This window comes from Gadus chalcogrammus, chromosome 4 (assembly GCF_026213295.1).
Source record: "Gadus chalcogrammus isolate NIFS_2021 chromosome 4, NIFS_Gcha_1.0, whole genome shotgun sequence".
Lineage (NCBI taxonomy): Eukaryota > Metazoa > Chordata > Actinopteri > Gadiformes > Gadidae > Gadus > Gadus chalcogrammus.
Genome location: NC_079415.1, coordinates 13,444,299 through 13,458,267, shown reverse-complemented (window position 1 = coordinate 13,458,267; position 13,969 = coordinate 13,444,299). Strand labels below are relative to the sequence as shown.

The 13,969-nt window shown below is 45.7% G+C and overlaps 1 protein-coding gene across 2 annotated transcripts in view; it reads left to right on the top strand.

The window, feature by feature from the left end:
- Positions 1 to 13,969, top strand: part of rai14 (retinoic acid induced 14) — a 41,187-nt gene that overhangs the window by 4,684 nt on the left and 22,534 nt on the right. The gene's annotated exons all lie outside the window — the stretch shown is intronic.

The following is a 13,969-nucleotide window of genomic DNA, read 5'->3' as shown; positions in this document are numbered from 1 at the left end:
CAGGTTCTTCCACCCATTCATATAAATGTGTGTGTGTGGTAGGGGGGGGGGGTTTGGGGGCTACTTTAGGGGAGCAATGTTCACAAAATGTTCAGAATAGGTATGCTGGGTCTCTGGGAATGTGCTTGGCCATGGCTGCAACGGAGAGACTTCCAGGCTCTTGTTAGATTGTAGATACGGCCGGCAACCTCTCCCCTGCCAATCAGTTGTGTGTCTGGACCCAGTTCTGTAACGCGATCCCCCCACAGGTCTGGCTGTGTTTTCTGTTTCAGTCTAAAACACTTTTGTTCCGTAACGAGCTGTAACAGTTTGAATGGTTTCAGAGCACTATGTTGTTTAACTACCCTCATCCCTGGGTCATCTTTGGATCACTTTAATGGAAGTCATGGGCTTTTCTCTGCTTGTTACTTTGGTTACTTAGTGATACAAGGTTTAAAAACTCTTGGGAGTGCATGGAGGGAAACCTAATGGAAATGCAGTGATTTTATTTATTTTTTCACCTCGTCGCGTTCTACCTGAACACAGAAACTGAACGGTATTGTTTATATTTCAAAAAGCGACGTTCACCACAACCCACATCTTGTTCCTGAGGATTATCACAAAGAACAATTAAAAACATTTGTTTTGGCACTCAGAGCGGCACAGACCTCCTGCCATGGAGGTGTTTCAGTGCCTGGACACACGCAGCAGCAGCAGCAGCAACAATGACAAACAATGAAAGAATTCATTTCCAGTTCACTTGTGTGGTGGAATTTCACCTATTTATGCAGTCTGGTGAGGTCATGCCCATTTTCATCTGGTCACATGATCAAAACCAAAACATCGACAAATGGAAGATAAAGCCAATCCATTAGCAATTGTAAGGTTTTGTCCTTGTATTAGAAGGTTTTGGTTTTTTCTCTAGGTGTATGTTTTAAAGTAACACATTACAGCTTGTACAAAACAGATACTTGACTCTGATTTTCTACACAATGAACACAGACCTTTGACTGCGTAACAACTCATTTTTTTAGTATTAATTTTCCGCCAATCATAAAGTATGCTAGCCCGTGTTGCTTTAGAAAAATGTTGCGTTCATGAGGAAATATACTGTTTTGCAGAAGATGGATCTTGATTGATTCATAAAATATAAACAATGAATTGCGGCCTCTCTCGGCTTATCCCTTAAATAGGCAACTCCACTGTGGAGCTGAAAGGCATCATTTTAGTTTATCATCTGTTGTTGCTATCAAGCACTTTGTGCAGATCCAGGAGATGCAAGCCATCCCATAGAGCCAGGGGCTCCTTGCCAGCCCTCCGCAGGACCCCTGGTCTGAGAGGTGGTTGTCTCCGTTCCAGAGAAGTGATACTGATTGACACGACTTCGGCATAAAGTCACATGAGGATAGTTCACTCAGGTCAACCAGAAACCGTTGTATAATGATACCCTTAGTGACATTTCCTGAGCTGTTTTGGTGCCCGAGGAAGGGTTGTAAGACTTGGTTTTTAGTTAGACAATGTAATGTTTAGGCTAACACAATTGAGCTGTGCGATGCGTGTCAGTCCTTGGTCAGTCAGGAGTCGTGATTCTGGAGACCTTTGGAGAGGGTCTGTGTTCTGCTGTGGTTGATTATGTTACTCACACACACACACACACACACACACACACACACACACACACACACACACACACACACACACACACACACACACACACACACACACACACACACACACACACACACACACACACACACACACGCACACACGTCTCTCCTCTCCCTCAATATCTCTATCTCTGTCACTCTCCCTCTCTCTCTATTTTTCTATCTCTGTCTCTCTCACTCTCTCACTCTCCTTCTTTCTGTATGTCTCTCTCTCTGTCTCTCTCACTCCAGCACACATACAGATCTGCACTCTGACATACTTTCATCCAGTGGTATGACTTCTGTGTGCTCCATTGTAGACTCTACCAGTATTACCCCCCACCCCCAGGGTACCCTACTTTACCCAGTTCCCCCGGCTGCTGGGCTAAGCAGGATTACCTCCGCTTGTATACCAACATGCGCACACACGCCACACACATGCAAACACACATATAGGCATGCAGGCACACACACACACACGCACACGCACAGGCACACGCACACGCACACGCACACACACACACACACACACACACACACACACTCACACAAACATAAACACACGAGAAAATATGTATATTGCCACATGCACATTATTATACTTGGAATGCAGCCACACACACACACACACACCAACCCACACAAAAAGAAACACACACACATCCCCCCACTCCGTATAAAATTGTCTGTGTCTAATTAATGTGTGGATTATGGTCCGTGTCCTGTCTGTCCTCGACAGCTGTTTCCAGGGTTTACATGATCTGGGTTACATCCCGACACAGAAAACACCTATCAGACCGAGCCTTCTGCGTGTGTTTTCTGACTCATTGAAAGCTTTTCACAGGAATGTTACATTCAACCTGATTGGTCAGCTCATATTGCCAGAAGGAATTCCTTTATGTGGCCAGACGTTGTTAAATGTGCCCTATTTTTATCAAAGATTGATTACATAAAGAAAGTGTTTCTATTCTCAGCCTGAATATGTTATCTCAGCCTGTGTTGGGGTTATTTTTCCATTCCCTACAACAGCACTGGGAGGACTATGCTGTAGAGCTCAACGCATACCGATAACAGCATGAGACGCAATCCAACAAAGTCCCAATTGGCTTTCAACCCGTGCTATTATGGGATTTCCATTCAATTTCTTAGATGTGTGGGTACAAGATAAAATAAACTTACAAAGGCTTCAACATGCTAGAATATTCAAAAGAGGACCTCTTCATTCATTTTATTATGAATGAAGTGGGTTGCTGAAGTGCATTCCGTTGGTCTCTGTGTCAGTATGTTACAGGACTATGGTCTAGCTTGATGTATTAAAAGGGATATTAATGCTGAGAGGGACCGTAAACCTTCTGGAGTAGGACAGCTCTAATCTGGCAGTCTGGAGGAGAGACAGCACATTTTTCCCCTTGGGTCTGTGTGTGTGTGTGTGTGTGTGTGTGTGTGTGTGTGTGTGTGTGTGTGTGTGTGTGTGTGTGTGTGTGTGTGTGTGTGTGTGTGTGTGTGTGTGTGTGTGTGTGTGTGTGTGTGTGTGTGTGTGTGTGTGTGTGTGTGTGTGGGCATATGTGTGTGTGTGTGTGTTTGTGTGTGTGTCTGTGTGGATACATGTTTATATATCTTAGCAGAAGGGGTTAAGAGCTCTGTGTGTGTGCATGTAGTTGTGTGTGTGTGTCTGTATTTATGTGTGTCTTTAATTGGCTGGGTGGGTGGGGTAGGGTCTGAGTATCTGAGTATCGCTCTGGACAGATGAAAGCCATGTTGGACGTTATAATGGCATGGATTGAAGTTGTTTGGCTCTTAAATGATTCTGGCTGATCGCTGGTGGTTGAACTCGGTCAGGCTCTCTCTAAACAGGAGGCTGATGGGAACAAAGACAGCACTAACCAGCCGCTCCGTGCACAAGACAAAGGGAAGTGGCCCTGGGCTTGTTTAGAAATGGATCCAATTAAAGCAGGAACAGCCCAGGCCGCCTCTTCACTCCCTATCTCCTGTTTACATGAGGCGCATGCAAGAAGGGAAACACACCATCAGCCAATAGGGAGACTTCTCTTAGTGTGTGTGTGTGTGTGTGTGTGTGTGTGTGTGTGTGTGTGTGTGTGTGTGTGTGTGTGTGTGTGTGTGTGTGTGTGTGTGTGTGTGTGTGTGTGTGTGTGTGTGTGTGTGTGTGTGTGGCAACATGGCTGCCTGGGTAGGTACACATTGCTTCACAGGGCATAACCACCACACCTTGATGAAGTTATGCCATTTATACGTTCGGATCACTGATCGCAAAACAAGGGCATCGGTTTAGAGAGGAAGAGGGAGGGATGGAGGAATGGAAGGGAAGGGCGGGGGGGGGGGGGGGGGTGATGGCAGCTAAGTAAAGAAGGGAGGCGGAAGGGGGAGTGGGAGAAGTGAAGGGAGATAAGGGGTAGGATGAGGAGGAAGCCGGGCGAGAGAAGGGAAGACTTGGGAGGAGAGGACAGTGAGAGCCAGGGACTGAGCTAGAGGGAGGCAGTTGGCCGCCGCCCCCCCCCTGTCTCCTGCTGGTGTTTGGCTGCCGAGGAGCCGCAGCAACAGGCATGCCGAGGAGGAGCGTGATGGAGAGGTCTAGCCACAGACGTTGCCGTGGAAACTAGACACTTTGTCGTCAGGATGGCTACATGTTTTCTTCTAATCGTCGTTGTTATGGTTTACAAATATTGGACGTTATGAAATAGTGCTATGGCCGTGGGAGAATGTTTTTCGCCTAATGTTTCTAACATATTTGTGTGTTTGTTTTTGGAGCGTCACATAACCAGATGTACCATAAAACACTTTGACTGCCGAAGGACCGGGGAAAACATAGAAGAGAGAAGAAGTCCGCTATATTATGCAAAGATCAAGTTCTTCTGAAAATGGTCTTTCGATGGTCTTGATTTCAGGAAACATTTCCTCCCAAGAGTGCATCCTATTGTATTCACAAATAACTCAAAGGAGCATCTTTGCAAACTTTCACTTCATCTTTGCAGATCTGCAAAACAAAGTGAAGTTTGTGTATGTGTTTGTGTATGTGTGTGTGTGTGTGTGTGTGTGTGTGTGTGTGTGTGTGTGTGTGTGTGTGTGTGTGTGTGTGTGTGTGTGTGTGTGTGTGTGTGTGTGTGTGTGTGTGTGTGTGTGTGTGTGTGTGAACTGCTGAAATGTTAACGTGCACGAAATGCCTCTGCCCATTGTTCCAGAAGAACCACCAGATCTAGTAAAGGAGTATTGCACCTCAAGCCGAGCCCGGGCTATTAATAGGAGCAGGAAGGCTATTTGTGTCAGAAGGAAGCCTTGCCAAGTCTATTTTCTTCCTGAGCCCTTCAGCAAACGGCCTATCCTGGAGTCACACCGGGGACGTTACGGCTCGAAGCAGTGCTTCGCTGACTCCATTCTGAAAGATTGCATTTTTCAATGCATGCATTTTTAACCAATAAGCATATTCAGTGTTCTAACAATAGACCGCGGACCACAGGGGACCCGGACACTGGAGACCATATCGGTCAGCTACACAATGTACTGCACTACGGTACAACTCATCTCAGATACCTAGTTCACACCCTTAACCGCACCAAGGAAACAGCCACTACACTATACGATATATATCTGCAATGAAGTGGCCGTCTGATGAGACAGCATCCCCGTTCCCCCCAAAATACCCTCCCAGGAAATAGTTCAGTAATACATCTCAAATGAGAGGGATCTTGTTTCGGTCTAGCAGAACACAAAGAGGATGTAGCTAATGGTGGTGTGGTGAGAGTTGGGTTGCGATAGTAGCTGGTAAGAGATGACCTGGATGTGCACTACTGTTCTCTTCGTTTGGCCTTCACTCTGCACTTTGTAGTTTAAAACACAGCATCCTTCCTCTAGGGGACAAAAGTCTGCTCTTTGTTAGACATGGAAATTGGGGGAATTGAGAGCAGAATTGTGAACAATTCTGCTCTCTCTTTCGCAGTTTCCAGGCCTGTAAACTAGGGTGTGTGTGTGTGTGTGTGTGTGTGTGTGTGTGTGTGTGTGTGTGTGTGTGTGTGTGTGTGTGTGTGTGTGTGTGTGTGTGTGTGTGTGTGTGTGTGCGTGTGCGTGTGTGCGCGTGCAGAATTTTGTGTGTGAGTGGCTGGAGGGGGCAGTAACCAGCTCCAGTTCGGATTCTAGCAAAAGGGAACCATTGTTTGGGGATATTCGAGCATCTGCTTTGTTGCAGATAAGCGGCATTGAAGTCACCAACTGTTGCTGATCAAAAGACCCTCACTGTAGATCTCTCTCTCTCTCTCTCTCTCTCTCTCTGTCTCTCTCTCTCTCTCTCTCTCTCTCTCTCTCTCTCTCTCTCTCTCTCTCTCTCTCTCTCTCTCTCTCTCTCTCTCTCTCTCTCTCTCTCTCGCTGTGTGTTCTGTCTACTTTCTTTGTTGTGTTCCCTCGTTTTGTTCTTTTTCCTCTCTCTCCTTTCTAACCACAACGTTTACTTTTTAGCATTCAGTGGCGGCTCGCTGTCCTTTCATCTCGCCCGCCCATTCATCGCTCTCCTCCGCTTATGCTGATTCGTCCTTCGTTCTGCGCTGCTAACACACCGTCTGAACAGAGGACGGAAACATAAACACACAATCCCCCTTGTGTATGAAAGATATATGATGTGCATGTGAACTCAATAAAGAGACCAGGAACACGACTGTTGTGTCATTTGACTTGGTTTAGTGAATGTTTTCCTTTGGCATACTTGGGGTATTTGTTTTATTTGCCCACAAACCTCATTTTTAATGTTGGTCTTTATTGAACTGGTGTAACATTGTAACATTCCTCATAAATACTTATTAATGAATGAAATCCCAAGAAGCCCGGATAGAAACTTACGATTCGGTAACATCACGTTTGTCACCGTTGAAGCTCGATGAAGAACTGTTGGTCCTCCATGTACCCTCATATGTTGTGTACAGCTCCATGAGTTTTTCACTCGAGAAGCTGTTGCTCTTGTCTCTCCGTCATAAAGGCTGTGGTACCTTCATCTCTGGTCTCTCTGTCTGAACGATTGTGGTACTTTCATCTCTGGTCTCTCCATCATAAAGGCTGTGGTACATTCATATCTGGTCTCTCCATCAGTGGTACCTACCTACATCTCTCTCTCCATCATAAAGGCTGTGGTACCTTCATCTCTGGTCTCTCTGTCTGAACGATTGTGGTACTTTCATCTCTGGTCTCTCCATCATAAAGGCTGTGGTACCTTCATATCTGGTCTCTCCATCAGTGGTACCTACATCTCTCTCTCCATCATAAAGGCTGTGGTACCTTCATCTCTGGTCTCTCCATCAGTGGTACCTACGTCTCTGGTCTCCATCATAAAGGCTGTAGTACCTTCATATCTGGTCTCCATCAGTGGTACCTACGTCTTTGGTCTCCATCATAAAGGCTGTGGTACCTTCATCTCTGGTCTCTCCATCAGTGGTACCTACGTCTCTGGTCTCCATCATAAAGGCTGTGGTACCTTCATCTCTGATCTCTCCATCAGTGGTACCTACGTCTCTGGTCTCCATCATAAAGGCTGTAGTACCTTCATATCTGGTCTCTCCATCAGTGGTACCTACATCTCCTGTCTCTCCGTCTGAATGGCTGTGGTACCTTCATCCCTGGTTTCACCGTCTGTGGTACCTTCATCTCTTGTCTTTCCTTCTAAACGGCTGTGATACCTTAATCTCTTGTCGCTGTCTGAAAGGCTGTGGTACCTTCGTCTCTGGTCTCTCCATCTATGGTACCTTCATCTCTGGTCTCTCCATCTCTGGTACTTTCATCTCTTGTCTCTCTTTCTGAACGGCTGTGGTACCTTCGTCTCTGGTCTCTCCATCTATGGTACCTTCATCTCTGGTCTCTCCATCTCTGGTACCTTCATCTCTTGTCTCTCCTTCTGAACGGCTGTGGTACCTCATTGAAGGAGCCCGTTGGAGAACCCCGGTGTTCTCTTCAGGAACATTCCTTTGTTAAGTGCGAGCCGGTTTGTGTAAATAGCTGTGGTATTCAGGCCCTTGCATGCATCCGTTTGCACACAACAGCTCTTGACTCACTGTGGAGTGAGAAGCTGTGTGTTCTGCATGGGAACACCAGTGTTGTGGCACTGGTTTAATCTGTTATTTATGAATGTTTTTTTATTGCAGGCCGTGTGACTCAGGTTTCGCAGAACAGTCGAGTGAGGTTTGATCAGAGTTGTTATGAATTCAGTGGAAAATATACACAAGGAGTTCTGGAGCATCGAGGACTACCACGGTTAATGAGATTAAATAGCTTTTTAATGACTTGGGTTACAACTAGGGATGCAAACAATTAATCGATTATCGATTAATTGTCGATAAGAGATTACTCGATTAAAATAAATTACTTGCAATTAATCGCATTTTTAACCCGTAATTCCCCAACCGTCCACGTGAGGGCGCGCTTGACGCCAGACGTACTTGACGCACACGCGGGAACACAAGCGGGATCACAAGCGAAGCAGAACAAGACAAACGAAAAGCGGGACACTACTAGCTGTGTTCGAAATCGTTCCCTATCATGGATGTAGTGCACTAAATAGGGTGCACGCCATTTTCTAGGCCGGGTGTTCGAATTCTCAGTGGTCCACTATATAGGGCACTTAAAATACATACGATGTTCCCTACATGTTACTCCCGTATACCACAATGCAATGCGGTTGTATTTTTCCAGGGGAGAAGAAGAAGCCGAATTACCACGAAAACGAATACATTTAATGATGGAGTCTCCGGCTTTCGTTTAGAAATGTCAACAATTTATTTGGGATTTAACATGGAATATTTAACATTCAAAATTAATTAAACAAGGAAATGTAACATTCAACATCAAAACAACCTCCAGCTTTCGTCGTGAGTGCCCGGTTTGTTTACTTGATGTGGGCGCATCTGTCTGCGTCACACAAATACCCGGCGCATTTACTGACGCAAATGACGTTTAGAAATGTTCAGCGTAGTGTCCGAATTCTCGTTCCCTATTCCCTATATAGTGCACTATATCATGTACACTATATAGGGAATAGGGAACGAGTGTATAGGGAACGATTTCGAACACAGCTAGTGACACGATGAAGAGGGCAAAACGGAGTGCAGTATGGAGCCACTTTAAGTTGGTTAATGACGACAAAGACGCCAAATGCACAATATGTGGAAGTATTTTGACCAATGTACTTGTAGGCTAAGTCGCTTTGGATAAAAGCGTCTGCTAAATGCCCTAAATGTAAATGTATTTTAAAGTACAACAACTAACCGACTTCGTTGAATTACCACCTAAATGTGTCACATTCAGAAGGAAATTCAGCTTCTCAGAAGCATTGCCGCTTATCAATTAATCGATCATCGATCGATAAGATGAAACAACTATCGATTAATGAATTACTCGATAATTTGCATCCCTAGTTACAACTAGTTAAAATGTAGGGCTTGCCCATAGTTTTTTCTCAATGTATCTCGATACGATTTCAATCAACAACAAGACATCAGTCAAGATATATTAGTACTTTATTTTAATACACATTGATTTGGCACTAAATCAATACAAATATATCTACTTTGTAGGAGTTATGTATTCATTTGGCTCTTGCTGCTTCAGCCTATCCAGGATGCAATCAAATAGCGACTAGCGGCGCCTCACATAACACAGATTGATTGGGTCTCATTTAGAAAGGGAAAACAGTGGAGTCTGGAACACAAATGTTTTTCTATCGATATAGATCTCCCTGAGTACTCTAAGTCTACAAACACGCCGCCTGCCGATGGAGGGCTTGCTGTGTCCCGCTCCCAGGACTGTTGTTCTTGGGAAGGGCCCTGGAAGAACAGCCTCTGGAACGCCGTCGCAAATAAGGAAAAGGTCTTTGCATAGAGAAAATAACGAAGTCTGCTTCTTGCGTAATGGGATGACACATAAATGTGCAGTGCTTTTGAATTTCTTCTGACTCAGGAATTTCGGGAGAATTATATAAAAGGGAACAAAGAAAACTCTATTTACAGAAGTATGGCGAAATGGACACCAAAATACATGTTTATATTGCATAGCACTTTAATGACATGGTGATACCATCTATTTCACAAATTACAGGAAATTGTTCCTGAAGACCAACTTGGAAATATTTCTGTTCCTCCCAATTTCAGTCTCTTTCTGTTTTTCACTCTCTCCTGCCAGGAATATATTTTTGTATTGTTGCAACATTGTTGTAGACTCGTAGCCATTATTTCCAACAAAAATCCCCTAATTCACACACCTCTTCACTCTCTTTCGCTCCTCCTGGTTTCCATTGTGTTCTTGTGGGCACTGCTGAACAGGAAACACTTGAAGGTCCTTATCAGCCGGCTCTCGGTGTGTCTCGACGAGTGTCCTGCCGGTGACGAGCACGGGAACCGACCAATCCCGAGCGGCCCCACCCTGAGCCCACTGTAAACACCCTTATCGTAGACGTCGTTATCTCAGATCAGAGGCGGAGAGAGGCTGCAGCCTTTTGGGTTGAAGGTGGCTCTAAACGTACAACGGGATTAGTGCGACCCTCACCTTGGGGCCAGCCGGGCCCCCGTGGCCCTGAATGACCCCCGTGCATTAGAAAAATGTTTGAAAAAGTTATGCAAAAATCGACTTATCTCGAGACATCCACTAAGCCTTGATGAAGCCAGAGTTCAGGAGTTGTGTGACACATGGATTAGTCATGCATTTGCTTAAAGAAAGTATTACTTTATATTAAATGTGGGGCTTTTCACCGGAAGAAAAAGCTTGGGACTTATGAGGCATAGAGGTCATAACCATTCCTGATAATAACATGCAATACTATTATTGAAACACAGGGCTGACATAATATGTTCTATGAAGGTTTGGATAATAGATGAGTTTGAATAGCTTGAATGAAATGGGTGTTTCGCTCGGTATTAAAGGGGTTGAAGTAGTGCTTAATATTGTTTTAAAGAACAGCCCCTATAATGATATGTGTGTGAGAGAACACAGAATGAAAAAGCTCCCAAGCGTTGTGTTGTCGCTTCACGCTGCGGTTGAACTGGCTGTCACCAGGCTCCTCATCATCATTGTCCACGGCGATGTTACCAGCTGTGAAGGGGTTGTTCGGGAGAACAGGAGCAGGGCTGGTTTCTGCTCTACTTAAACCTGTCTGTTGGAATAAGGTCCATAACCATGACGCGCGCCTCTAGGCTGGAGTCTTGGTGCAGTAGTGGTAGAAATGTCCAGCGAGCTTCAAAGCAATGGTGGGAATTTAATTTGGGTTCAGAGTGAGATGTTATGTGTCTGAACAAGCAATTAGGGCTAGCGTCTTGAGCCACTTTTTTGCTAATGTCATGTTGAATCCTATTGTGAGAACATAAATGAAGGGAGCAGTGGAGGGAGCCCGCGTTGCTGAGTGTACGGCCTTCTAGGATGCACCTATTCTGGGATGGTGTGCTGGCCTTGGCCGGGCTGCCACCTCAGCCTTCTCCTCATGTTTCACCACGTTCTAATCATAGTGATAGACTCTGTACCGGCCTCACGATCTCTGCTGTGCTACTGCTGCATGTGCTGCGTTTGGGCAGGAAACGCACACGCAAACCCAGTCATACACACACGCGCACACACAAAAACACACACAAGCATGGGCACACGCATGTGCACACACACACACACACACACACACACACACACACACACACACACACACACACACACACACACACACACACACACACACACAGACACACACACACACACACACACACACACAAGCATGTGCACACAAACACACACACACACACTCATGCACAAACACACACACACGCTCATGCACAACCACACAAACATGCTCATGAACACACACACACACACACACACACACACAAAGACAAGACACACACAAAATGATTTTCATCTGATGCTGACCTTTTTATGCTCTGGCCGATCTTAACATGATCACGGTGTCTTGGCTCACGCTTTTTTCCATCTCCCGATGGGTGTCCTATTCGCCGATGTTGCTGCTTCTATATTGAGTAGATACGCTTCCTAGCGTGGCTTCTGCGATGATTATCCTCTTACACTTACGAGGTAATTACTCATAGTTTCTTTGCAAGAGGTATGCCAAACCATCATGCATTGATTCTGTATCGCACTGCATTGTTTAATTCTCTATCGCACTGCATTGCCAGAGGACAACTGATTCCGCACTGCATTGCCAGTAGACAACTGAATCGCAGTTTTCTACTGGGGTGTCGGGTCATGAGGTTCATTCGTTGACTCCTTCCTCACCTTTCTATCTTGTTACTATGACCTTTGACCCCTGCAGCGCAACAGCCCTCCCTAGCTTCTAATGGGCGGGAGATTGGCTTTTCTTCTTTCCTTTTTCTTTCTTCAATAGCCCGGCGTTATTTTTCCACCAGCCGTGCGAAAACAAATCACAGCGATAGCGGTAGCATATATCATGCCACTGAGACTATTTGCATCTCCGGGCTGGCTCCAAACCGCCCTAACATAACTTACAGTACGCCAAGGCCGCTATTCCAGGGAGCTGGGGAGTGGAGCCCTGCGTCACGGGCAGGTCAGTAGGCCAACGGGTCAGATCTCACATCGCTTGGCCTAATATGTCCACAGAGAGCTTTGTCTGGGTTTCCCCTTCCTGCAGGATGAGTGTGTGAGAAGGTGACAGTTTACTGCCCTGCATGGGTTCAGATCCCCCCCCCCCCCCTGCTCATACCGATGGCGTTACATGGGAGAATGAAATGTGAGGCTTCTGAACGTCAGCCGGATGAGATTAATCAAGCTATACCGATGTCTGTGTTTCTCTCTCGGGTGAACATTATAAGACAAGTAGGCTTATTGCATCGATGATCTGTCCACAAACAGACTCCTCTCATTCGATTGGGTATCTCGACGACATCTTGTTTTCCAGTGTTGGGTTCGCAGCAGCAACAAAATGGATAAAACGCCATAAAAGCGCTTGCATGTCTGGTTTAGGGACATAATAAACCGTTCTAGCCAAGATGGTTTCCATAAGGTTTGTTTTATAGTCACGGTTTTTGCTGTTCATGGTTTGGCCGCAGCGATTTACGGTCTGTGGTAGCGCGATTCGTTTTTTTCCCAACACTGATGAGTTTTCAATGTGCTGGTAAGGTGGACAAGGCTGGACACTGCATTAAAAACTGTGCTGTGGTTGTGTTGCAGCTCTAAGACTGCAGATCGGTCAGGCTTTGCTGTCGTGTAAGCAGCTGGGCTATCTCTAGCTGAGCTGGCTGTCAACGTACACATCAAGACTCATTAGTTTGTTGTTTCCACCCCTTGCCTGTCTCCATGCACTTGCCCATTTAGATTATCCCTGTGTGAGTGGTTTACAAGCTCGCATTTGCACTTCCGTACGGTTGTAAATGTGCCTTCGCAAAGTGTGTGCGTGCGTCTCCATGCTACATGTGTTGTACATCAATGTGTAACCTTATAGTGGGGCATTGTTGTTTTATCGCCACGGCACATGTTTTGCATATGCACATTCATAAATGCATTCATTGTTGTTTGGCGTTTAGTTATCACCGTGTCTTGTGTCGAAGTGTGTGTACATTTTGGTGTGTGTGTACACATTGTGGTGAGTTAGTCATGCATGTCCTACACAAGCTCCTTGTTTCATTATGTGTCATCTTGTAAAGCGAAACAATGTTCATGGTCCCATCGATCCCCATTATTATCACAATGACAACAGGCCTTCTTGCTCAGAACACTTATTATGGGTCTGCTCCTGCTCTGTTCCAGAACAGGGGTAGCGCACTGGTGAGGATTGTTACGTATTTTAAGAATCTAAGCTACCCACACATAGACCAAAATGAAGCAGGATCAAACATATAAACCGTAAATACTATACATAGCCACAAGGGGAGCAATACCTTATTGGAGGCTGCTCCAGCCACAGATAGCAGCACTTTTATATATACGAAGAAGCCGAAGTCATTACGTCACCCCGGCTACGCCCACTAGGCCACGCCCACTTGGCGGTCTCTTACCTGTGCGCCCAGTGTGAAGAGACCAGAGATTAATAACCACACGCGCGCAGGGTCACGGGCCTCTGCCCGTGGCCCATAGATCAGAGATTTGCAGCGACACCCGCGAGGGGACATGGGCCTTTGCCCATGTCCCGTAGTAGCCAGAGTTATTATCTCTCACACGTGTTCCATTCTTTAGCTACAATTCCCTCCGTATAGCTTCAGTTACCATGCCGAAACATGCAGACGACTTATAATAAATGAAGTGAGTCTAAAGCAACCCGGGATTGGACAACTTTCTTTGAGAATATGCAACAGGATAGATCTATTAGCCGTGCCCTGGTGCATAAAGGAGCAGAGTCTTTTGTTGTTCTG